Here is a 27,652-nt window from a genome sequence, read left to right on the forward strand (position 1 = left end):
CATGAGGGGAATCATACTAGCGCTAGTGTTTACCCTTGTGGGTAAGTTTATACTTAGCCCTTCTCTGTTAGTCTTTGCTGGGTTTTTACAGTTGAGTCAAAAAACTTAAGTTCAAAGTTAATTTTTTTGCCATTATTCATGTGTCCATTTGATTTCTTTTCACAGGTAGTGAAAAGTATGACCCTGGTAAGTCTACTGTTCATTTCTTAAGCTTCATTCAAGGCCTTTGTCATAATGACCATGAAGCAGAATGTCTTTTGAACTATTACTAAAAGTGAATATTTGTATCTTTTTCCACAGAGCCTGATTTAGTAGCAGCAAGACCTACTTGTACAACTATGAGGGCCTTACCCTGAATGGACTGCCAGAGCCTGGTTTGGCAAGAGCTGGGCTGAGACTGTCCTGTAAACTAGAGATCAGTGGATTGTCACAGAGGGCTCACCTCCTCAAGGTAGACTGCACTATTTCCAAAAGAGATCAGCAAAACCAGCACTGAATAGCAGTCAGGTTAAAGCGATACTTGGGCTACTGAATGTTGTAGACAGCCACAGGAAAAAAGCAATGGAGAAAAAGAGCTTTGAAGATTTTAGAGAATGGAAATGAACTTGTGATTATGGCTCCGTTTTTCAAAAGTGACTAGTGATTTGAGGTGCCTTGATTTTGGAGTGTTCAACTGGAGACACGTTAATGGGATCTGATTTTGGAGGTCAGGTGACAGCATCCAAAAATGGAGGCACCAAAACTTATCACTGGAAAACAGAGGCACCAAAAATCACTAGTCATATCTGAGAAACCTTGGCCTGCAACACCAGGGGTCCAATCCTGCGCTCATTTGAGGTTTGATCTGGCAATCCCGATGCATTCCAAATTCCCATGGAAGTCATTAGGAGCAGAGGCAAGTCCTTATTTATACGTAATAATAGCAATTCTATCCACTTACTTTTTATGTTATTCAGCACTCTTACTTATTTAATACTCAGGCAAAGCTGAAGCTCCTGTTGATTCAATGGGAGCATTGCCTAAATAAGGGCTGATGAAATAGGGTCCTAAAATTCTTCTTCTGACTTTGTACTGTGCAGTTACTTATTATGTAAAACTAAAAATCTGTGTTGGGTTTCTATTCAACTTTATGCTCAAAGTGGTTGATGTGAATAGATTTTAAAAAAATATTAAGAGGTAATTCAAATGTTTTAGCTTTTTTCTTTAATATAATATACTCAGTGGGCCTGATTCAATGGAGGTATACTGGTCTTACACCAATATAAGAGCAAGAGGGAAGAATCAAGTTTCTATGTAGTTATTACTATAATATTATTTTTATTTATTATTTGTATTACCTTAGTGCCTAAAAGCCCCCAAGCCCTCATGGGCAAGGATCCCATTGTATTGGATGCTGTACAAACAGCACAGAAGAAGGTCTTTGAAGTCTATATTCAGAGTAAACCATGTATAGCATGTTAATTCTTTCCTTGGTTATTTTCTGTATACAGTATATACTGTAAAAATATTTTCGTTCACAGAATGGAGACTAATGCATGTTCTGAATTTTGTTCTCAGATCCGATCATCCACAGCTGGAGGAATACAATGGGATCTGGCCCAGAGATCCATTCATTCGAGCTTCCAAACTCACCCAGCTGATCACTTCGTGTCTACACCAACCCTTTAAGTTTGAAATACAGCAAGGGGCGGGTTGAAACATTTATGCCCCAGAAGATACTCCCGTCACGTGCGTTAACATCGTGAGAGGAATTCTGAACTTGCGGCAGATAACTATCAAAAGTCACAGAATGCATACGACTTGCAAGAGGTTTGTTCTCCAGTTTCAAGCTAGTTTGCTGCCTGTGTCCAAGCATCACTTGTTATTATTAAATGCTTTTGAGTCAATTAAACTCTTGCTTAGAGTTTATTTGTATTTATTTTAAAATCTCTACTCACAAGCCTAAAATATTAAAATACTTTTCATCTGGACAAAAGAAAATATACATTTAGATACGAAGGTGATTGTTTCTGGCAGATTGTCTATTATATTCTCTCATGTGCACTCTATAAATAGAAGACTATGGGGGAAAATAAAGGTAATTATCAGACATTTTGATCTTATTGATATTTTCCTCCTTTAGCCTATTCTGTCTAATCTTAGTGTTCATTGAATTGGCTATATCAATTAGTTGATTTTTCCTAAATAGAGTCTCTGTCCTTCCCCCTTTACTCATCTGAGTATTCTGCTTACTTCAGTGGTACTACTCATGTGCGTAATGAGATCAGGCTTTGACACTTAATTAAGAAATGGTTTACATATAGTCTTACAAAATTTCATTTTCACTTTAAGTCTCAGTTCCGAGGAATGTTCTTCCTCTCATGCAGACCTGATATAACTACAAAGCCCATTTATTTTCTATCATTCTCTATAGGCTGGAATTGGAGGCGTCTGCCTTACAAGGTACGTTATCCAGGAAGACAGGAGGAATAACCGAGTCTCCATTACCAAAACCAAAAGACCTCAACAACTGCCAGGATAAAGTGGTTGAAGGATATTGAACAACTTTCATCCGCCCTTGTCCTTCTTGCCCATTGTATGAATAATCTAAACAAATGCATTCTAAAAATGAGTCAAAAAGAAAAGGAGTACTTGTGGCACCTTAGAGACTAACTTTTTTTTTTTTCCACCAAATGCATCCGATGAAGTGAGCTGTAGCTCACGAAAGCTTATGCTCTAATAAATTTGTTAGTCTCTAAGGTGCCACAAGTACTCCTTTTCTTTTTGAGAATACAGACTAACACGGCTGCTACTCTGAAACCTAAAAATGAGTAGAACCATGGTCTACTCTCATGCATTACATGAATTTCTTTGCTCTTTTAGAAAGAAAAGATTGTAAAAGGAACTGCTGCATTCACCTACAAATTGAAATATGCAGATTCTGGTACCCTGATCACAGAAGTGGTGTCCCAGCAGGTCTATCAGATCTCCCCTTTCAATGAACCCGCTGGTGTTGCTGTCATGGAGGCAAGGTAAGACCAGAGGTGAAAATAAGTGTAAAGGTATCAGTCTGACCTTGTTCCCAAGTGAAGTAAAGGGGAATTTTCTTAAATGGCAGCTGATAAAGTTGCAGGCATTCATACTCCACTCCACTCCCCCCCCCCCCAAAAAAAAGCTGTGGGAATTTTGCACTAACAATAATTTTTTGCTGCATCTAAATTGAACTTTGTATTGTAATTAAATGAGAAAAAAATGGAAAAATAATTCTGCTTCCTAAATCCATGGGAGTGCTTCTATTCAACAACGATTCCACTGAGAAAGGTGCCGCTTTATAGAACCAACATCCCTGAGTTAAAGTGAACTTGAGGCAAACACAGAATAATATCACTATATATGATATGTTATCAGAAAACCAGTATCTCTTGCTCTGGAAAATAACAATTCATTTCCACTTAACAATTCAGCTCCAGTTCAGCAGTTATTTCATTGCAAATACCCATTATCCCCTCATAGTGTTCTATTCCATTGGAAAGACCATATCCACAAGAAATTGTAAAGTCTTATTGTGATAGAAAAAACAATAAGAACTATCCATATCCCCACTGTACAGCCAAAGCAGTGAAGTCAGTGGATGCAGCTAGACAGCTTATTCCTTCAAAAGACACATGTTGATTTCTCTTTATTTCCTTCCAGACAAGAACTTACCTTGGTTGAAGTGAAAAATGAACATGTGAGCCCTCCAGAAATGCAGCTGCAGATCATGGAGGTCTGCCTTATCATTCCCACCGCCTACTGCTCCAGATGCCAATTCAGCTAGTCAAGACAAAAAACCCTGAGCAACGGGTATAGAATGCTTAGTTTATTAAGCTGCTTTGCCATTTATCTGACTAATAAAAGATCAATATATTATTACAAGCTCAACGGAAAAAGCAACTAATTATTATATTCCCTCTGCCTTCTATCCTCAGATAGTGGAAACACTGCAACAAGTAATCCAGGACAACCAGCAAGAGCTCCATGGGGATGCTCCATACAAATACTATAAGCTTATCCAACTGTGTCGGGTAGCAAGCCCTGATACCTTGGAGTCTGTCTTTACGCAATTTTCAGATAAACCTCATCACAGGTAATGATTGACTGTGTCACTCACAACTGACATGTCTTGTACAAGGAGGATAGAGAGCTAAATGTATGGATTTGTACCATCGGCTGCAGGTTTGGCTGCTGAGTGGAATTGCTATGGCAGGCACCATTGATTCACTGAAGTTCCTTAAGTTGAGAATTCGCAAGGATGACTTTAAGTACATTGAAGCACTTCTGGCTGTTTCTTTTGCCCTCCATTTAACAAAAGCGGATGGCCATACTATTGCAGTAGCAGCAGTGAGTACAATATACAGGATCCTTTTCTGGCCACATCATCATGATAACAATTGATAATACTAGTGATTATGAGTCATTACACAAAGTAAAACTATTTCCCCATGTTATTTCTCCCCCCCACCCCACTGTTCCTCAGATGTTCTTGTTAACTGCTGGAAATAGCCTACCTTGCTTGTCACCATGAAAGGTTTTCCTCCTTTCCCCCCCTACTGCTGGTGATGGCTCATCTTAAGTGATCACTCTCCTTACAGTGTGTATGATAAAACCCATTGTTTCATGTTCTCTGTGTGTATATATAAATCTCCCCACTGTATTTTCCACCTAATGCATCTGATGAAGTGAGCTATAGCTCATGAAAGCTTATGCTCAAATAAATTTGTTAGTCTCTAAGGTGCCACAAGTACTCCTTTTCTTTTTGCGAATACAGACTAACACGACTGCTACTCTGAAACTAGTGATTATATAGCACTTCAGGGGCCAGATTCTTCTCTCACTTACACTCATTTTGTATCAATATAACTCTGTTACTTCAATTGACAGCTACCTGTATGGAAAAGGAATTGGGTCCTATATCTTCAATTTGTTATGCAGGCATTAAAAATTAACTACCACACCTACCCTGAATTGCTATCCCCATTTTAGTTTTCTTGGATCATATATTCTCTCTTCTGACATCTTTTCATCTTTTTCTGTTAATTCTAAAGTATTAATGGCGATAGATGTGCCAGATAATTTCAGTAGTTCTTTTAAGCATTACATTTTCCAGTCCAGAGTAATTACATAACATTCCTAGACACTGGAATAAAGTAAAAATATTGTAGGTGAAATATTAGCAAAATAAAAACATCAAACTCTTTACAATACAGTTAGTGCAACCATCTATTATATAGTAGACTTTCTTCTTTTTCTAGTTAATATTCCTATTTTTTAACATAAGAAAACACAGAAGATGAAGTGAGCATGATTCTTTAATATAATAATTCATAATAAAGAGTTACAGACTCTTCCAGAGAAATTCCATTTGTAGAATGGCCCCTGCCCATATCCTTTGTACTTTGTATCCTGTCTTTCTTAGGCCACGTCTTCAGCTGATGCAAATCACCATAGCTCTATTTAAGTTAATGGAGATATGTTGATGTATATTAGCTGTGGATTTGGCTCAAGCTTGTGTAAAATATTTTACTGGATTGATTTAATGTTATTGAAAGTAAAAGATATTCAATTTTAAATAACTTTTCTAGATGAATCCTAAATAATTGTCCTTATCTGAACATAACCCTGATTTAAAGAGGTGCCTCTTTTCCTTGTGCAGGATCTAGTGACCAGCTCCCGACTTGAGAGAATTCCCATGCTTCGCCAGATTGCTATTTGGGATATGGATCCATGGTAAACAGACACTGTTCTCTGGCTTCATCTTGCCCTAGTGAAGTTCTTCAGGTAGGTGTTTTCATTTCAGATTGTTTTAACAGCTTAAAAAGATAAGAAAGATGAAACTGCAATGAGACCTGATCATTTTATTCTAGAAAACATGATCCAGGATATACACAGTGATTTAATTTACAAATGTTCATTCCAGAAGCTTCCTTAGTAGCCAAGCGATACCAGCAGGAAGTTTTCATCTTTGTAATCGTATCAGTTGCATTACAGTCATAGGGTGAGGATAACAATATGCGTATGACTGAATTTTGTATGAAAGAATCTGCTTTGTTTGCAGCCCCTCCATGACCTTGCAGCCGAGGCAGCCAGCAAGGGCAATGAAGATGACATTGCATTAGCTCTGAAAGCCATTGGCAATGCAGGAGAACCAGCCAGTGTCAAGCGCATCCTGAAGTTCTTCTCAATATTTTCATCTGGTGCTTCTAATTTCCCAGTCCATATTCAGGTCGAAGCTGTGATGGCCTTGAGGCATATAGGCTTGAAGGACTCCAGAAAGGTAAGCAGAATCAATGATAGTTTACCTGAACAATGAGATATGCAGAATATATGCCGGGGGAAAGTGAGTTCAGTGGTGCAGTGTTTGTGAATTCAGAACAATTCTTTATTGTTATTAGTATCACAATATTAGAGCCCCAAGTGATATCAGGGTCTGATCATGTTAGCACTGTATTGTTGGGAGGTAAATGTAACGGTGTTTCTTTAGTCACTTGTCATATTGTGTGACATCTTATATTAATCACATATTGTCATTGGTCTGCAACTGGAACACCCCTTGCTAAAGTGGTCTAAATGACAGTGAACACACGGGATCAAATACACAAAACCAATGGAGTTAAACCACAGATAAATTTGTCTCACTAGTCATGGCATTTTCTCAAGAGCTGTTCATTATGTCCCCACACTTTTCTTGAATTCATCAGTTCATGCAATGGAAAAAAGGTTACACATGAGGTATTATTCTCCCTTTATTATGGATGTGTGATTTGTTGATACAAATTATACATTGAGTCTGATAGGGAGAATACCCACCTTAGAAGTTATTAGACATTTATGAAATTATATTTTCCCTCTCCAGGTGCAGGACATTCTTCTCCAGATCTTTGTGGATCATTCACTTCCTCCTGAAGTCCGAATGATGGCTTGCATTGTCATATTTGAAACTGGGCCTGCACTTCCTCTGGTAACAACTATGGCTAACGTGATACTGAAAGAGACCAATATGCAAGTTGCCAGTTTTGTATATTCCCACATGAAAGCTTTGTCAAGAATTGGATTCCCACGCTTTTATAATGTGTAAGTAGAGAGAGAAGTAAAACTGTACATTATCTGTGAAGTACCATTTCTATTACATTATTGTAAGTAAAATTATATATAGATACACACACGTGCACACACACTGATTCAAATTATTCTGGTAAAATTTAGCTTACTTTTGTATATTTTTATCCATTTTTTAAAAGATCTGCTGCTTGCAACATTGCCATTAAACTACTGAGCCCCAAACTTGACCGACTGAGCTTTCGTTACAGTAAAGTTATTCCTCTTGGTGGTTACTACAGTGAGTAAAAAAAAATTAATTTACGGAGAGTGTTCATCATTGAAACACCATTTTCCAGTCATTTGGAGAACTAATGTAAATCATTCTGATTCTATCTGTAGGAGTTCTTTCCTTTTGGAACTGCTGGAAGGTTTTAAAGAGTTATGAAAGGAGTATTTAATTAGTTGTATAAGATATTTTCTGTGTCTGAATTCTGAAAAGTTTAGTGTGTTTCTTCTTTATGAAGAATTATTAGAGTATATTTGTGTTTACAAATTATTTTACCAGCTCTCTAACTTTCTTGTAAAATGCCTTTTACTGCAATAAAATGTACTTAGAAAATTTAAGTTTGATCAAATAGTTTCACTGCATTTGTTAGTACAAAATTTCACCCCAATCCTGCAAACATTTATGCATTTGAGTATCTCATTGATTTCAGTGTTTTATTCATGTATAAAGATACTTGCTCGTAAACATTTGCTAGGTCAGGACCGAAATGTTGAAAATCTTCATGAGAATATATTTTACAAAAAAAGGATTATAAACTTCAGATTGACATCCTTAGAGGTCAATAGAACAACAACATTGCACTGTCTTGTTTTTAATTTCTGCTACAGGTAGATATCAGGCTGGTGCATTTGGAAATATTTTCCTTATGAACAATCCAAGAACAATGTTCCCATCAGCTTTAATTTCCAGTTTGATTGTAAACTATGCAGGTGCAGCTACTAGTTTGCTAGAGGTAAATATTATATTTAAGTCAATAACAGATCGTATTAAAGTTTATTTTTGACAAATGTATTTCTTCACTAACAGTATGTTTTAACTGTATTGTAGTGCACCCTCTCATGCACAGTGTTGTTTTTTTATTAGGTTGGTGTCCGTGCAGAAGGTCTTACGGATATTATAAGGAAACAAAGCATCCCATTTGCAGAATATTCCACATACAGAAAGATAAAGGAGATTGGGAAAACAGTATGTGTTGTTCTCATTCCGTTTCATGTGATGTATTGTGGGTGGAATTCATCATGGGCAGAGGGGTTTAGTAAGACTCTCAGCACCAGTTCAGCCTTGCACTGAGAGGCAAATTAATGCCCCTGAACCCAGCCTGAGCGTCTCATCTATGCATTGTGGAGATTCACATTGGGATAGCAGGGGAAGGATTCTTCTGTGGAGATGGTCAAGAATTTTCAAACAAAATGGATTTTCATTGGAAAATGCCAATTTACTGATACCTAGATGTTTCACAGAAATGTGTTAGATGAGGTAATATATTTTATTGGACCAACTTTTGTTGGTAAGAGAGAAAAGCTTTTGAGCCACACAGAGCTCTTCTTCAGGTCTGACAAACAGAAGAGCTCTGTGTGGGGCTCAAAAGCTTGTCTCTCTCATCAACAAAAATTGGTCGAATAAAAGATATTACCTCATCCACCTTGTCTCTCGAATATCCGGGGACTGACCCAGCTACAATACTGTATATCACTGAATTTTTTCATTTTCAATGAACATTCACCAAAACGCAAAGAGGGTTCTGATGGAAACCTGCCTGGTTCCTTTCCAGTTCACCTGGTGTGCTGCTCGGGAGCCTGGGCTTCCAGGGTCCATGGTTCTGCAGTACCCCGCCATGCTGACTGCCTTGGAGTGGGACCCCAGAACTTTCAGGCTCCCCGCTGCATAGCTGGGAACCCTGAGTGCTTCACTTTGGGACAGGACTCTCAGGACTTCTAGACTCCCCACTCCATGGCGTTGGACTCTCCAGACTCTGGGGGACTTCCCGAACTACCCCCAACTCCAGGCAATGCCCAGCCTGCTCCCAAATCTCTGGGAGCAGCCCAAGGTGTCCCTCAGAGGCAAAAGCAGCTGGGGGAGTCCCCAGTGTGTGGACAGCTGGCTGCTCCATTTTGTTTTTGAAAAATTGAATGTAAATATTTCAAATTTTTGAGACCAGAAAATGTTGGTATTTGCTTTCCATGGGTAATATCAAAATTTATAGTTTTTGTTTTGATTTGGAACATTAGTTTTTAAATGTTGGAATTTCCTGTGGCTTGGAAATTCCAAGTTTCAATAACCTGCATTCTCCTGGGATGTCTGGAGCAGCTTCCCACTCTGGCCTTGTTTCCAAAACACCCTGTACCTCGCTGCATAGTGAGCCCTAATGAACCTGGGGTCCATAGCACATAGTAGAGGTCCAGCCCAGACTTGGCCTCCCCAGATCATGCCTCTCTTCCTCCCCTTGCAACCGGTCTGTTTTCAGGACTTCTGTGTCCTCAAGTGAAGGATTGATTTGATTCTGTGGTCTTATCTTAAATTGGGTTTAAGGGTGTGGTGGGCCATGACCTGACCCTCTGCACTGGATGTAATGTTATCTTGTATATGAAGTCTCTTGTGTATGTCTGAATTGCATGGAATTCTGTAAAGCCACATTATGATATTAGCAAAGAAACACAAATGGCAAAGAAAAAATATAGCTTGTCAGTGGCCATTTCTGTTGCCTATTAAATGTTTATTTACAAATATACTGTATTAAGTGCCTTTTTATTTGTTTGTTTGTTTGTTTCCTAGTTGTTGGGATGGAGGGAGTTGCCTTCAGAAAACCCTGTGTTATCTGCTTACCTAAAACTATTTGGCCAAGAGCTGGCCTTTGCTGACATCAACAAGGATATCATTCAGCAGGCTACAAAAGTATGGACTCCCCCTAATTTTGTCTCAAGTGTTTGGCAGCTTTATATCCTCATCTAACCTGCTGTATCTCTGTTACATTGTAGCTTGTGACTGGACCAGCAGACAGACACGCATGGCTGAAGACAGTGATCCATCAAATCCAAAATGGCATTGCAGAACGATGGATTCTGCCATTATATTCAGGAGAATTTCGGCACATCGTCCCTACCACTGTTGGTCTGCCATTGGAATACAGTTTATATACTACTGCTCTGGCACATGCAACAGCCCGTGGTGAGCTTGAGAACATAAGATTTGCTATATTGGATCAAACCATGGGATGGGAGACAAATTAGGAGGAGGTAGAGTGAAAAGTTATGAGAACAGAAAGGTAGGAGGGACTAATTTATGTAGGAACTTGAAAAGCCAGGACAGAAAGGGAGGAAGGAGATCTAGTGAAAATATTTAAAGCTGGTTGGGACATAGCTGCAGCAGCAAACAAGGTAGATGATTTTTGCTGCAGTATTTTGGATGGACAGAAAAGGGAGGGGGTGAGGTAAAAATCTGAAAAACCAAAGAGAAGGTGGTAACAGTACTCAAGGTCAGAAATAACCAAAACCTGGACAAGAGATTTTGCTATAGGAATGGGGAGGAATGGGTGGATTCTGAAGGTGATGCATAGAAACACCCAGCAGATTTACTACCAATGTGGAAAGAGAGGAACTGAAGATGGCTCAGTAGTCACTGGGAGGAATTGTCAGTAATGATAGAGATGGGAGGAGGAGTAGAGGGCTTGCAAGGGGACATAAGGAGTTCCAGTTTAGACATGTTATATTTGAATGGGTAGTAGAATATTTAGTGATCATAAGATTATGCAGAAGAGTTTTAAATTAGATAATATTATTTGACTCTCTCTTTCGCTGCAGCAGTGAATCTCACAAACTGATTACACAGTATGTGAAGAGACATTTTCCTTTGTTTTAAACTTGCCTGTCATTAAGTGAATTGAGTGGTCCTTTTTGTCCTGTAGTATGGTAATGTGTCAAAGGGAGGGACCATACCTTTGAGTAACAGTAAATTTAAGGTTTCAGAATAGCAGCCGCATTAGTCTGTATCCACAAAAAGAAAAGGAGTACTTGTGGCACCTTAGAGACTAACAAATTTATTTGAGCATAAACTTTTGTGAGCTACAGCTCACTTCATCGGATGCATTCAGTGGAAAATACAGTGGGGAGATTTATATACACAGAGAACATGAAACAATGGGTGGTACCATTACACACTGTAACGAGAGTGATCAGGTAAGGTGAGCTATTACCAGCAGGAGAGCCGGGGGGGGGGACCTTTTGTAGTGATTTAATTCTTCTCTTTTCAAGGCCTAATTTTTGTAGCTGCTCACTGTATGTAGGTCTTATGATATCATTTGCTATCTTTGTTCCCCGTTTTTAGTCTCTCTTAAAATGAGCAAGCTAAAACTGAACACCTACCTCCAAAGGAGAGCACATACCATTGTTCAATATCATATCATTAACTTTTGCAATAACTTCTATCCCCAAATATCCCATCTGTTCCCAATGGCCCAATTTCTTCACTGAGGTATCCAACTGTGCTTCTTTATTTCTTTCTTTTAATGAATCTTGCAAGTTAAGGGCTGATCAGCATATGTAAGCCTTTTAGATGATGTTTGATTCTTATCCCACTTAACTGGTTACTCCATGACTTGAGTGGAGTTGTTTCTGATTTACACTGGTATAATTGAGAGCAGAATAGGACCTATATTTACCAGTGTTCATCACCTTCCATTTATCCAATCTGAATATCATCTGCCATCCTGCCATCAAATTCACCAACACATATAAGTCTTCCTGGATTTTCTTGGAATCTTTTATTATTTCTACACATAGAAACAACTTAATGAAATCAGTACAAGTCACCAACTTGCTCATCACTTCCCCTGCAAATCATTAATTAGTATAATAAATTAACTAGCCTTAGTTCTAGTATGTACCCTTCATGTTCCTGACTGCTAATGTCTCTCTACTCTGAAGAGTAGCTGTTCACTACATCTCTGAGTTTCTTATTGATTATCCAGTTTTTAATTCAGGACAAGACTTTGCTCTTGTCACCATGGCTTTTATTTTCATTAATAATCTGTTATGAGAGCCTTTTCTCTTTACTCGTTTATTTTTACTTTTACCATCTTTTACTTTTGTTCTCGGTCTCTTGTAGTTGAAGTAAAGCTGTCCCCTCCTTTATCTGGTGATTTTAGACCTTCACAGTGGTATGAATCCAGCTTGCAACTTCATGCTGACATCAGCCCAAGGTAAGGAAAGTGTTATAATTTTTATGTTTCTGAGATTTACAGAGACTTCTATGGAAAGGGAGTTCTACCTCTTAAAGAGCAGTGGTTAAATACAGTGTCTGTTTGCTTATCTGTGGCAATTTCACTCTCTTTCAGTATCTACTCTTACACAGTGGCAATGATGGGAATCAACACAGAATACTTTCAGTCTTCTATTGAAATTCACGCCAAACTCCGTGTACAAGTTCCATTGAAATTTGATGCCAAGATAGACATAAAGGAAAAAAGTTTTAAGTTTGTAACAACCCCATGCCAACAGGAGACTGAGATAGCGATGGGAAGGTAGAGTTGTTAAATTTCTGTCATTTAAAACAATATTTCCCCCCTAATCTATTGTTTTGTGCAACCTTCCAACACAATAAGCAGTATAATCATTTCACATGATCAGAGATACATGTGACTCCTAGTTACATTGCACCTCTTTTGTGGAGTGTAATTCATGATTTCTTTTTTTTTTTTTTTTCGTTTTGTAATGTGGGATACAATTTTCAAAAAGCACCTAAATCACTTTGGAATTTAATTCCTACTTTCAAAATTGACTTATGGCTTGGCTGTATGAATATTTAGTTCAAAGCAAGCTAGGGTGTAAATCTACCTTACACTAGTCCGCTGCACACTAACTGTGTATGTGGTCTCTGTTGCTGCTGCCATTTCAAAGGGGGGTACATCAAAGTGCACAAAGGAACTTTCAGTGCCCAGCAGCAGGGTCCACACAGACACTTAGCACACAGCAGGCTAGTGAGAGGCAGTGTACACCCCTGCTTGTTCATATAGGCAAACCCTTAGGCACTCAGGAACCTAAGTCAAATTGGTTTTGAAAATGTTACCCATTGTCTTTATACCAACCTGCAGTTCATCTAGGACCGAATGATTTCTAAGTCATGTTATTAGGCTGCAAAAATGCATTTATAAATATTTATTTGGCTCTTACAGTTTAGTATTCAAAACTGTATGACTCTTAAAATAGAGACATCAATAGATACATGATTAAATCCATCCAACAGCCCTTTGGAGCTACTTATAAATAATATTTCATGCATAATCCCACAGGCATAAGGCTTTTGCTGTATCAAGAAATATAGGAGAACCAGGCACAGTGAAGAAGATTCCAGTACTCCCAGAAGGTGCTGGATCAAGCATTCTGAAGGAGCATTTCAAGTCATCTGAAAAAACTTCAAGAGAAGGTGCCGTGACGGTAACTAACTCTTCCATGTTTGTATATTAATATTTATTTTCTCTACTATATGCATAGCGATATTTGTACTTCTTGTCTGTGAAAATGCTACCAGTGTACTAATGTGCTCATGTTTAATGCAGCAAAGAGAGACTTCTGACATCATACCTAAGAAATATTCCTATGGTTCTGAACAGGAACTTCACCACAGTGCAGGAGGAAAAACATATACGCAAGCCATTTGTGTCAAAGCGACTCGTTTTGGTTGTCAGGCCTGCTTTTACAGGAGAGCACGAGATGCTTCTGTTTTAAAAAACACATATTTTCACCGATTAATTGGAGAACATGAAGCTAAAATAGTTTTGAAACCAGGTATAGTATTGAATACAAGATGTTCTGTTTATCCATGTCAGTACAGCTGAAGCAGTATATCTCCTAATGGATGTATCTGGTGTGTAGCCCATACAGATGCAGCTATAGACAAAATACAGCTGGAGATTCAGGCAGGATCTAGAGCAGCTTCCAAAATAATCCAGGTGATAACCCTAGAGTCCGAGGAAGAAGACGATTCATCTCCAGATGACGTGGTTCAAACTAAACTGAAGAAGATCCTAGGAATTGAAAATGTCTTTAAGGTATTTGACCTTGAGGTGTTGAGGGTGTATGGGGGCAGGAACCGTATTTAAACAAACAAAAAGCATTGGTTTTAAAATACATTATGGAGTATCTGCATGGAAAATGGAGAACAAGGTTAGTAAGAAGGGTACAATTTCAAATGAAAGACACATGTAAGTTAACATCAAAGGCTTGAGTGGAACTTGGGTGGTGCATAGACATGGTGTTGGCCCTCTGCACATGGATGAATTTCAGCCTAAGTAAGTGGGGTCAGTTATTCTGCCACCACATATGATTTAATAATCATGGCAATGAAGTTGCGCTTCTTTAAAGGAAAAGAACAAGTAAAATCGTTGGAAATCCAATGAGATAAAATAGTAAAAATTATTTCTATTGATGTGTCTAATCACCAGCATTGTGCTTTGAAATGCTGTTGCAGGTTGGAAATAGAACTCAGAGGCACAAGGAGCAGCCTGCCAAGAAAGGAAAGACCCAGATGACAGAGTTCAGGGCAGAGCCCGGTGCTAAATATCCATCTAGTTCATCTTCTTCACCCTCTGAGCCTTCCTCCTCCTCTTCTTCCTCCCCTTCTGGTGAGAAGGTCAAAAGTCACGATCCGAAAGACAAAACATTGCAACCTAGGAGCAGAGATGAGAGCAGCAGCAGCAGTAGCAGTAGCAGCAGCAGCAGCAGCAGCAGCAGCAGTCGTGACAGCAGCAAAACCAGCAGCAGCAGCAGCAGCGGTGACAGCAGTGACAGCAGCAGCAGCAGCGACAGCAGCGGCGACAGCGGCAGCAGCAGCAGTGACAGCGGCAGCAGCGACAGCACCAGCAGCAGTAGTAGCAGCGGCAGCAGTAAAGCGGGTCGACCGGGAAGTAGGCACCAACTCGTCATAGAGAGGAACAGCAGCAGCAGCAGCAGCAGCAGCGGTGGCGATGGCGAGTATTCCGAACGACAGGTAACTCATGCGTGTCACTAGAATGCTTGGTGGTGATGATGATGAAGTCAGCATGAGTTATATTTTGGATAGCAGGCGGCTCTGCGTAGATATATCAGGAAATTATTAATTGATGCTACAGAATACACTGGTCCAATATTGTGAAATCTGCTCTAAGAACCCCACTTCCACGCGGCAATCCCCTGTCTCAAGTGACCCCTCTAAAGTATCTCCAGGGTTTCCACTGCTTTGTCTGAAGTATTATTAGAGGCCACCAGAACTAGGCCAATCTTTGTTGCTTTATTGGTCTCTCTCAATGGGTTTTGCTGTTGCATGTTTTAGTCTTAATTCTCTGGTGGAATTTCCAGGGGCTGCTAATTTAGGAGCATTAATTTTTTTATTTAAACATTTCAAGATTTGTACTGTTGTTTTTCAGTCTGAAATCCTTACTTACTTGCAGTGCTGCACATTTCAATGCAATTACAGAAAGCAGGTTCTTCTGTGTAAGGCTCTTCCTACTTTTATCATTTTCAAAGGGAACTCCAGAGATCTATCGGTATCGTTTCAAGTCAGCACATACACAGGAGGTAAGTTTTCTTCATTCATTGCATCTGACTTGGCATGGGTAGAATAAAATACTGAAAGAACTCACATGGGAATTACTACCTTTGTGAAGAAAAATAAGTGGTATTACAGTCTTTATAATAGCAAAAACAACGAGGAGTCCTTGTGGCACCTTAGAGAATGACAAATTTATTTGGGCATAAGCTTTCGTGGGCTAAAGCCCACTTCATCAGGAGGGCTAAAAACCACTTCATTCATTTTAGCCCACAAAAGCTTATGCCTATATAGATTTGTGAGTCTCTAAGGTGCCAACGAGGACGCCTCGTTGTTTTTGCTGGTACAGACTAAGATGGCTACCACTCTGAAACCAGTCTTTATAATGTTTACAGTTTCTAAATATGTTCCAGTGTTTTGCAGAAATATAAGAAGACAAAGGGCCAGATTTTCCACTGTATTGCAGCTTGTGAAGTCATTCGTGCCTGTGCAAAGTGGGTATAAAACTCTAGCTAAGCAGAATGTCTATACAAGGTGCAAGTCCACAGAGATTCAGGCCCAAAAGCTAGATCAATAAAGGGGCTTAGGTGTCTAAAATAGGGCGACCAGATGTCCCAATTTTATAGGGACAGTCCTGATTTTTGGGTCTTTTTCTTATATAGGCTCCTATTACCCTCCACCCCTGTCCCGATTTTTTACATTTGCTATCTGGTCACCCTAGTCTAAGAGTAGATCACACAGCAATTAAGCACCTATGGCTGGCCCAGGTCAGCTGACTGTGGCTTGTGGAGATTGGATTACAGGGCTGTTTAATTGCAGTGTAGCTGTTTGGGCTTGGGCTGGAGCCCAGGCTCTGGGACTCGGTGAGGGGAAGGGTCCCAGAGCCCAAGCTCTAGCTGGAGCCCGAACATCTACACCACAGTTAAACAGCTCTGTAGCTCCAGCCTCGTGGGCCTGAGTCAGCTGACCTGGGCCAGCCGTGGGTGCTTAATTGCAGTGTAGACCTACCTTAACTGTCATTTTAGGTGCCTAAATGCAACGTGTAGTACCACTGAAATCCTCAAATGCCCCACTCAGCTGCTGCCTTGCCCTGTAGTTGTCTGAATTTCCACTAGTGGGCATGCACAAATCTGCCTAAATCTGATATTGCTGAGTGTTCAGTGTACTAGATCACACCTTTAAGACCCAGCGAGATTCTCAAATTAGGCAGCCCTTCATCTATCTCCCCAGCAGGGCCTGATAAGTATGCTCTGCATATCTCCCCCATCAAAGACAGCTGGGGTGACCACATGTGGGAAGAGGAGCAAGAGCGTGTCCATCCCCAAGAACACCCAATAGCCCAGTAGTTTAGGGCACTGCTAGGATGTGGGAGACCTATTTCAAATCCCCGCTCTGCCTGATTTGGAGCAAAAACTTGAACCTAAGTCTCCCAACTCTCAGGAGCATGTCCTGACCACCAGGATGTTTGGTATTCAGGGCGGATAGTGGTTAGGTCACTCTCGGGTATGTTGGAGATCCACACTGAAGTCACTGCTTCCGTGTGTTCATTTAATTATTTATACAAAGTGGACCACCTCCGGCTGGAGAAATTGAGAGAGTCCAGCCCTGGATACCCTGTAGCCTGCAGGTGAGGGTACTCAGCTGGGATGTAGGAGAAACAAGTTCAAATCTCTGCCTCAAATCGGGCAGAGCAAGAATTTGAAAACAGGCTTCCCAACCCCCAGCAAATGCCTGAGCTCCAGGACTATTGGCTATAATCCAGGCTTTCTCTCTCTCGTTTTTTGTAAGGAGCAGAGCTGTCTTAGGTGCCTAACTCCAGGTGAGGGTTCATGGCTATGAATCCAAGGTGAAGTTAGGCACCTACCTATCTTTGAGGAGTGGGGCTTCAAACGTGTCCCTCTCCCTGACATTTCCTATTGACTACTTTAGGTGGCTCCCCACTCAGTTGGCTGGTGTTTGTGAATCTCTTTCTGAGGCACCTAATTTTCTCCATGCCTTGTAGAGGAGCATGCATGCCTAACTCGGGCCTAAGAATTCCACTAGGTGACAGGGTGCATGAAAGTTAGGTGTTGCAACACTCACTGGCACCACACCTAAATCCCTTCATGAGCTTAGCCCAAAAGCCCTGCCATGAGGAACTTAAATAATTTGACAGGCTCTGATAACTTGACATCTTGGGCTAACTTCTCTTAGCTAACTTCATATGCTAGCATGAACTAGCATAGCCTCATTGACAAACGCGGCAGAATACACCGGCTTGTGTTACTTTAAATCAGTGGAGGATGCCTGTTAAGGGCCTGATCCAAAGAGGAGTCAGTACCAACAATTTCCATTGCAATCAATGTTTCGTGGCAAGTAAAGTGATCGGTAGGAAAGTAAGATGAAAAGTGGTGGTTTATCTGTTCATGGGATCAGGCCCTAAACTGCTAAAGAGCAATGGACTGAGTCGTGCTACTCTTTTATATCAAACCAAAGCTTTGCTGTGTGGCAGTGATTTGGGTATTATTTATACGCAGCCATAGGAAGAGCTTGTAAAGCAGAAGTGCTATTTGAATGCACTGTTCCTGTGTAAGTAGTCTCAAATAGAGAGCAAAAGTTAACCTGATTTATGGCTTGATCCTGACAAGCCTTATCCATACAAGTAATTCTTACTTATGCAAAAAACCCAGTGGGTCTGCTCAGATACGTAAGAACTACTTGCGCAAGAAGATCCATGGGTGAGCAACAATTTGTAGGGTTAGACCCAAAGATATTAAAAAGGAATAATATTTGGAAATCATTCAGCTACTCAATTAAAGGTTATTGACAATAATCTGGTAATTAGAATATGCTTGTAAAAGAATATTCTGCATTGTCATTTTGAACAACTTCCTATGAACTACCTTAAATTGCTCTACTAAGGATGATTTTTTTTATTGTTGCAGTATCCCAAAAAGAAAGTCCCAGGCAGCAGCAGCGTCACCAGCAGCAGCAGCTCCTCCTCCTCTTCCTCTTCCTCCTCCTCGAGCTCTAGTTCTAGTTCCAGTAGCAGCGAAGACATCAAAAGAGCAGGTTCCCGGGTCAGTTTCTTAGTCTTCAAGAAATGCAGTGTGTTAGCATGGCAGCATTGGCATGGACTTGCAATTATTGTCCAGCTTATGGGCAAAGAAAAGTAGCTGCCAGACTGTGCTGCCTCTTGTTTGCAAGCACAGGAGAAAGATATCTGTGCAAGAAACCTTCCCCCTCTCTCCCATGTTACATAACTGTGCAAAAGCCACCAGCAGGAACAGGCCACATGCTTCCAACACTGTGAAACACAGGACTGCTTGCTCCTATTTCACCTGGGGAGCAGAACCCGATTGTGCTAGGCGCTGTACAAACACAGAACAGAAAGGTCTCTGCCCCAAGGGGCATACAGTATAAGACAAGAGATGACAGTTAATATAGACAGACAGGCAGGTGGGCACAAAGAAACAGCTTGTTTCCAAAGCTTAGTGCTGAGTATTAACAACAAACAGCATACCTAAAACATGCTGATTTAATTAGACACTTTTTTTTTATTTCCAGAAAAATGCACTTGTTCTAATTATTTGGGCTAAATCCCACAGCTTTTACTCAATGTTCACTTTGTGAAAACTCCCATTGACATCAACTGGAGTTGTGGTTGAATAAGCATTGCAAGTTTGGCCCATTACGTTTTTATTTATTGTTTATTATATTATTGTATATCTGTAATGTGTAAAATTACATGCATTTGTCAACTTCTTACTTTGCATTTATATTATTTGTTCTATAAATAAAAGCTAACATAATATAGTAATTTCTTTGTAATATTGTTCTGAGGTATTTTTTTTCCTCCCTTGCCTTTAGCCCAAATTTTTGGGAGACAGTAAAGCACCAGAACTGGCTGTTATTCTTCGTGCTTTTCGAAATGATAAAAAGCTGGCAGGCTTCCAGCTCGTGCTATACGCAGATTTATATTCCACCAGACCCAGGATACAAGTGTTCGTGTCAAACATCACAGGATCAAGCACATGGAAAGTCTGCGCTGATGCTTCAATCATTAATGCTCACAAGGCAGCGGTAAGACTCAAAAATAACACCGCACAGCTCTAAACTCAATACAGCGATCTCAAGTATGTTTTACTTTTTCAAAAATTGAATGTTTTTGTCTCCATTATAGAGTTATCTGAAATGGGGCCGGGATTGCCAGGACTACAGGATTTCTTCAGAGTTTGTAACTGGCCGGTTTGCTGATCACCCAGCCATACAGGTGAAACTGGAGTGGCCTAAAGTTCCTTCAAGAGTCAAATCAGTTGCCAAATGGTGAGGTTTTGCTTTTTCATTTCAGCAATTTATTTTACGATGTACCAGTAAAACTGGGAAAATCCATATTCAGCAATGAGCTTCCAGTGATTGAGTGCCAATCCTTGGTCTCTATATTTTCTCGTTTCTGATTTGTTTGAGTTTGGAAACTCATCAAACGACCCCTAAGGAGTATAAGATAACCATATACTGTACAAACCTAACATACTGTACAAGTGGAAAGTAATCCCCTTAAACCAGACAGAAGTTACTGAAAAGTTAGGGCCAGATTATCTATGTCACAAAGCTCCTGTTCAGTAAAGCGGGGAGTGGGGATGGGGCCTGCCATGGAGTCCATTATGGCTCACTATTTCTCAAAGTGGACCTGTGTTGCCCTGGGGACTACTCTGATTTATGCCAGTTGCTGTGTATGCTGGCTCTGTACCACATAAGAGCTCCTTCACACCAGAGGCCTTTTCAGCTGTCCACATCATCTGCTCTCAGCCACAACAAAGGGGCTAGTCCTTAATATCTCCTCTAGCTTATGGTCAGATGGAAATGCCTCAGATATCCAATACCTGAGTGTCTGAGGGACCTGAGTAAACTTTTTACCATTATATCATGTTTTTCTTTTTCAAGGCTTTACACTTTCATCCCAGGAGCTGCCTATATGCTAGGCTACTCTGAAATACAGCACAAAAATCCTTCTCAACAGGCCAAGTTGACTGTGGCTCTAACTTCTTCAAGGACTTTTGATGTTGTTGCCAAACTGCCTAAGGTGAATATACAGCATAATCATGCCATCACATATTTCACCTGATAGAATACTTTGATGCTTTTTTTTATTAGAGCTGGGTCAACATTCCAAAACAGTATTTGAAAACATTCGTTCAGATTAAAACCATGATATTGATTCATGCTTGTCTCTGATGCTTTTACTTTCTTTCCAAGGACATTTGTGTGGTGATATTTGTTCAGAGAAAGTGCCATGATTACTTATGTTAATATGTGTTTGTCCATCCATCTTGGAAACTCTTTTTGAGTTTGGAAGTTATCCACTCAGAAAGCAGAAACAATACCGTATGATTTAGTTGACCGATCACACAACAGGAGTGAATACTGGCAATAGTCAGGTGAAGAGTTCATGAGAAGTGAATATGCTGAATTATGTTCACATCAACTATTTGTCAAATAATTTAAAAAAAAACATTTTTGTAAAGATCTACGCCTCCCGCAGATAATTCACAAACAGAAAAAGAGGCTGAAATCAACAGATAAATTATTTGCTGTGAATAGCTTGCTGAACTCTATTTTAAATCTGTTTTCTAATTCCTTTTCAGTTGACCATTTATAACCGAGCCCTCAGGATTCCGCTATCATTGCCTGTAGGGCCATCTCTACCAGCCTCTGCCTCATCACTGCAACCCCCGATCTGGAATTTCTTTTCTGAAGCACCATCCGCAGTCCTGGAGCATCTGAAAGGTGAGCAATTCTCCCTCTTTAGAGACACAAGTTCTACAGGCTCTATCACTATTTTAGCATTGTCTGATAATACATGGAATTGTTTTTCTCTTTTTAAGAAATACATAGCACTCTAGTGATTTTTCTTCATTATGATAATGTTACATCATTTCCAACTGTAGAGAACATAATGTATGGTGCACAGAAGCCCCAAAGTATTTATTTCCAGATTGGAAATCAGAGATATTAAACTTTCCAAAAAACTCCTTGCATTGGTGCACGTACTGCTGTTGTTTCACATTTAGTCTGTCTGCAAGAGTAAAGATAAATTTACACAGGAATCCAGGACTTCACTTTAATCATTTGTTCTGGAAAATATGAACTGATACATTTTGAATTGTCAGAAAACTAATTTGTTGCTAAAATGCGAGGAATATATTTTTCATGCCTTGCTTAGAGATATGGGCACTGAGTAGCTTAAATCCCATGTAATCTTAGAGAAAAATATCATCTGTTCTCTTACTGAAATGTAAAGCCAAAATAAAATGTTATGTTTAAATAAATATCTCTTATGAAAAGGAAAATATTCACTTGTTTCTATGGCATGGGTTTTTTTTTTACCAGCTCGTTGCTCAGTTTCCCAAGACAAGATCACTACCTTCAATGAGGTACAGTTTAACTACTCACTGCCCACAAACTGCTACCACATCTTGGCCCAGGATTGTAGCCCAGAACTGAAGTTCCTGGTAATGATGAAGAATGCAGAAGAATCTGCTGACCTTAAAGCAATCAATATCAAGCTTGGCAGTCAGTAAGTCATTCTAAAACTCATTAAAATCATCCAGTCCTGAAGAGACAAAGCAACCTCGAATAAAACACTCTTGGCTTCTGCTGCAAACCTGGGAATCCAGAAACAGCCACAGATATACCAGTTTGCAAACTTCACTAAAAAAAGAGGGGCACTCCCCCTACATTTTCCTTAGAGGGAGCAGATGTTACCTCTGCCACATACTCTGCAACTCGTCAGCCCCACATCCATTTTATCTAGACTGTGATTTGGCCAGTTTGTTTTCATTCAGCTTCTCTTCTGGCCTGACACTGGAAATGCAAAGGTATCATACCATCCAGATGTAACACAGAAGAGACTTCCATCTAAGCATTACATTAGTGGTATTGCACCCAGAGTTGTGTCAGTGTTTCCCTTTATAATCTCACGTGCACCTTGAATAAAATTGATGGCAAAACAGAACATGATGTTACCCCACACAAAAGGTGGGATGAGCATCTGCGATGTGCATTTCTGATAACTATAATGTCGAAACAAAATAATGCTAAAATCAGGGCTATTTAGTGAAAGAGGTTGTAGTCTCTGACATGGTGTGTTCATGAACATAATCAGAACAGAATATAAATGCATTTTTTTCTCTTTTCAAAGTGAAATTGACATGTATCCTGCAAATGGACTTCTTAACCTCATGGTCAATGGTGTTGAAACCCCAGTGGAGAATGTCACATATACATCTGACTTTGGTAGGTGTCCATTTAGCCCTTTCTCATAGGTTGGATCAAGAGAGAGAGGAATATACTCCAGTAGAGGTATTTCTACCATTTTGGCAGTGATATTGCTTTGTACTTAGGGCTAAAGAGTAATATTTACTCTTTACAAATTGTGCATTTATTTACATATTTGCGGATCAGCATTTATAAAGACAGACTAGAATTGGGAACTTTTGAAAAGTTAAGGAAGAGACAGTTGAGGTTCATTGACCCACCGCTCCCTTTCTAAAATGCGTAGGTATGTAGGATTTTGACTCTCAGAAGTTCTGAACTGGAGGAAGGGTATTATTTTAGCCCAAATGTCTTAATCACTTATATGATTAAACTTTTCCAAATATAGTTTTTCTTACAGTTGCCATATCTATATGGTGGGACTTTTTTTTTGCCAACTTGACTTATATGTGACATTTTGGGATTTTATATCAATAGAAATATTTATAAAAACAGAACACTAACAAAAAATATGGAGAAGTGTAGGGATAAAGTCAGCTACCAGGCAGAGCCTGTTCTGTTCTCTCAATGCATACACATTTTGTTCTGTGAGTAGACACATTAAAACTTTGTTTACAAGCAAGAGAGCTAGATACAATATAGTTGTCCCCCGACTTGGTTATAATAACACAATTAAAAGCTGTAGGACATAGATGCGGCCAAACCTCTCCAAAACTGGATTAACATTTTGGGAGTCCAGCGTTTTATCCCATTATCATTGACTTGGCTACAGATAACTGCTATAAATGGATCAGGTGACTACCAAGTTGCAGTCAAGTCTTCTGACTCCATTGGAGTGTAGACAGGGCCTTAATTATCTATAAAAATGTAATACTAAGTATTGGAGGACTCCATTGTTGTTCCCAGAAATAAATAGGAACCTGTTAATATTTACAAAGGAAAATTAATACAAATGTGATTGTTAGGGCTATAGAGTTAAAATCATGTTTCCCTAGTTCCTGCCAACAACTACATTCCATATTTTCAAATTTTAAGGAAAGTAATTTGTTAATATACAGTATGTTTTGCTTCTTCAACAACAACAAAATACCTGAAGAAAAACAAGGCTTTGATTATATTTTTACAGAATTATTATAAAGATTATAAAAGATCATTTGTATTTTTATTACAGATACTTCTCTGATGATCAGCAGTGAGAAGAAAGGTCTATCACTTGTGGCTCCTGACTATGGCATTGATAAACTATATTTTGATGGACGTACATTCAAGGTATTTTTCTCTCCTAGGCTAGTGTTTTCATATGCATAAACTTCCCAGAAAATCCACAAAATTCCATATTTACACAAGGGAATCTCTGCTAATCAGATTACAAGATTATTTTACCCCATTTAGTGATATTCCAATTCCACATTCAGACTCCAATATCCATACAGATTCCTATCCGCTGAAGTAGATGAAACTTTGCATGAGTGCAAGGGTCTGCATTAGCAAAGCAAACTTTAAGATCAGGGTAAAAGAGTTTACAGAATAACAGCCTCCAGCCAGTCATCATAATATTCGGCTCTTACATAGCACCTCTCATCCGAGGATCTCAAAATGCTTCACAGACACTGAGGAATTAAACCTCAGAACCTACCTGTGTGTTAGATAAACTAAAACATGGGGTGGTGAAGTGACTTGCCCAGGACACACATTGAGTCAGTGACATAGTTGCAAAGAGAACTCAGGAATTCTGAATCCCTGTTCCCTGTACTTCTCATTATATAACACTTCAACTAGTCAAAACTCTGATTTTTTTTAAAAAACTCTAATAGAAGAATTGTCTGCTAGGAACGTAGAAGATCAATAAATGGCATGTATAGTAAGTGCTAATTGATCTATTAAAAACATTCATCAAACAAAATGTTTACATCTTCAGCATCAATCATTTAATAGATTAGACTTGGACACAAGGATTTGCAAAAGGACCTAATGGAGCTAAGCACTCAAATAACTCTCACTCAGGCCCCTTTGAAAATCTTAGCCAGAGTGATTGTTACGGAAAGCACAGAATCAAATCTTGTTCTTTATAAAGAAATATCTTGTCTTTACCTTAACTTTTATTTTCCTCTGCAATTATGTTACCTCAGGAGACCATTCTGTAACAAAATTTTGTTTCATTGACATTATCCTTAAATATAAACTTGAATTAACTTTTACTTTGTTTTCACAAAGGTTCAAGTTGCTTTCTGGATGGCAGGGAAAATGTGTGGCATTTGTGGAAAATACGATGCTGAAAATAAACAGGAATTTCAGATGCCCAGTGGATATGTAGCTAAAGATGCAGCGAGCTTTGCACAGTCTTGGATTCTGTCAGAAAAGCCTTGTGCTGGCGGTATGAAAACTTTACTAGACACAACGTATGATTACTACAGATAGTCAGAAAACTGACTTTCCATCCTGTGGGAAATTGACATTTTGAAAAAAAAAATCCCAAATAAGTATGAAAAGTTGAAATCTTGAAATATTTCTCAGAACAGAAATTTCAACATAATTTGATTCAAAACATCAAAAATACTTTATTGAATTGATTCATTTTGATAACGTTGAAACGTTATAAAAGATTAACTCTGGTATATGAATATTAAATATAACATACATAATATTAAAATTTAAGTTAAAAAAAATAAAAGTTGAAATGAAACAATAGAGTCGTAATGAAACAAAAGAAGAAAGTCAAGAGTAAATGAAAGAAGAGAATTGGAACAAAATACTCCATTTCAATTTCAAATTGTTTCAAAAATTTTCCATTGAGAATTGCATCAAAGTCAACACATCTCTGCAAAAAAATTGTATTTCAATGAAACAGCATTGTCTGACAGAAAACTTTTCCATCAGATTTTTTTGACCAGCTCTCATTTTTACCCTGAGTAAAACAAACAAAATTTAAAAACAAAATTTAAGTTGTTGGCTCAGTGCTACTATTTTTGGCCTGATCAAACAAAGCACTTAAGCATATTCTTAACTTTAAACAATTGAGTATTCCCATGGATTTCACTAGGGGCTACTCATGTGCTTAAAGTAAAGTGCACGCTTACACTGTTTGGTGAATCAGGGCCCTTGTAGTTTATTCAGTTACATTTGTTTAGATTACAATGCGGTTCAGCGTATATAGTGCCTACATTCAATGTGTGCATAGAGAGAGTAAAATTATACTCAGTAGTAAGTTGAGGTTCTTCTCATCCACCTGTAACTGGCTGTAGTGATCACCGAAGATCAGGCTTATCTGTTATTGACCAATGGGGATTGTTTCTTCATAGCAATAACACCCAGATTTACCATATATCTACAAACATATTTAATCAGAATGGTCATGATATTCATGCCATTTTCTATTGATTATTTTTATTTGTGCACAGCTCCAGGTCCTTCTCCTGAAGATTGAGATCTATTCTCTGTTAAACTCAGGTCTTGCACTTACTCAGTGAGCCAACTTACCCACATAATATTCATTAGGAAATACATTAAGTTAAATATCTCCATGTTCATCTAGAGATAACTCAGAACTCCATCTGAAATAAGCATCCTATATCCCCATATATATCGAATTAAATAAAGCAAAGGAAAATTATTAGTCAGGGATATTGCTTTACATGTGATCCATATAGAATTTTGGATGGAGCCAATTCATTTGATATACACAAACTATCACTAGCAGATGGAGAAATTCGGAGAAAATCTAAAGCCATTTATGCAAGGTTTTGAAATATCCATTATTGTTGTATTTGCAGCCTGTAAACTGCAGCGCTCACTTGTGAAACTTGAGAAAACAATTCGACTGGAGGGCGAAGATTCGAAATGCTATCCTGTTGAGCCTGTTCTGCGCTGCGTGAAAGGATGTTCAGCACTGAGACCACCCCCGTTTCGGTTGGCTTCCATTGTCTGCCAGCTGGTAAGTCAACAAAAAAAGCTATCCAAATATTTACTGCTTTCGGCCCTGATTAGCCAGGTGCTTAACTGTAAGCAGGTGAGTAATCTCTGTGATTTCAGTGAAAGTACTCACATGCATAAGCTTTGGCATGTGCTTCAGGACCTCACTGAATTGGAGTCTTAATCGCTAACATTTGGTGTGTGTGACACTAACTTTAGTGGATGTAAAAATAAATATGTTGCCTGTCAGCATTTTACGATGTTTTTCCTGGTAATGACTTTTTAAATCTGTAGCTAAATGGAGGTCCCATATTATCTATTGTTTATTCATCACTGTCTATGGGCCCGATCCTGCTTCCATTGAAATCATTGGAGTTTTGTCAATGATTGGGGGGGGGGTGTAGGGCCAGATTCTAAGACAGCAACTGAAATTTCACGAATATTGGTATCTCCAATGCAATTTTGTTTTCAAAGTTTGACATTTAAAAAACAATAGATTCAAAATGAACTAGTATAAATGAGCATTACAATTGCTGTCTTTTAAATTAATGATTAGTTTGTTGTGATGGCTGCTTTCCAATCCAGTTTGTCAAATGAAATGTGCATGATAATTAGGAGAATCTAAGTCCAGTCAGTGTACTAATGGAGTCTGTATGACAAATCCCACGTGTTGCAAACTGACTGTTTTTTTCCTTCTTCATTCTCATCTGTCATTTTTCTTCATGTCCAGATTCAGCTGTCAGCTTAGTTGAGGGACAGATGAAGCTTGACCAGAAGTCAGAGGATATACAGGACACAATTGAGGCCCATACAGCATGTTCATGTGAGGAACTACAGTGCATTGCATGA

General features: G+C 39.1%; 1 pseudogene; it reads left to right on the forward strand.

Moving 5' to 3' along the window:
- Position 1: 1 nt before the first annotated feature.
- LOC119860248 lies at positions 2 to 27,652 on the forward strand (annotated as a pseudogene).

This window comes from Dermochelys coriacea, chromosome 8, assembly GCF_009764565.3.
Source record: "Dermochelys coriacea isolate rDerCor1 chromosome 8, rDerCor1.pri.v4, whole genome shotgun sequence".
In the NCBI taxonomy this organism is placed as follows: domain Eukaryota; kingdom Metazoa; phylum Chordata; order Testudines; family Dermochelyidae; genus Dermochelys; species Dermochelys coriacea.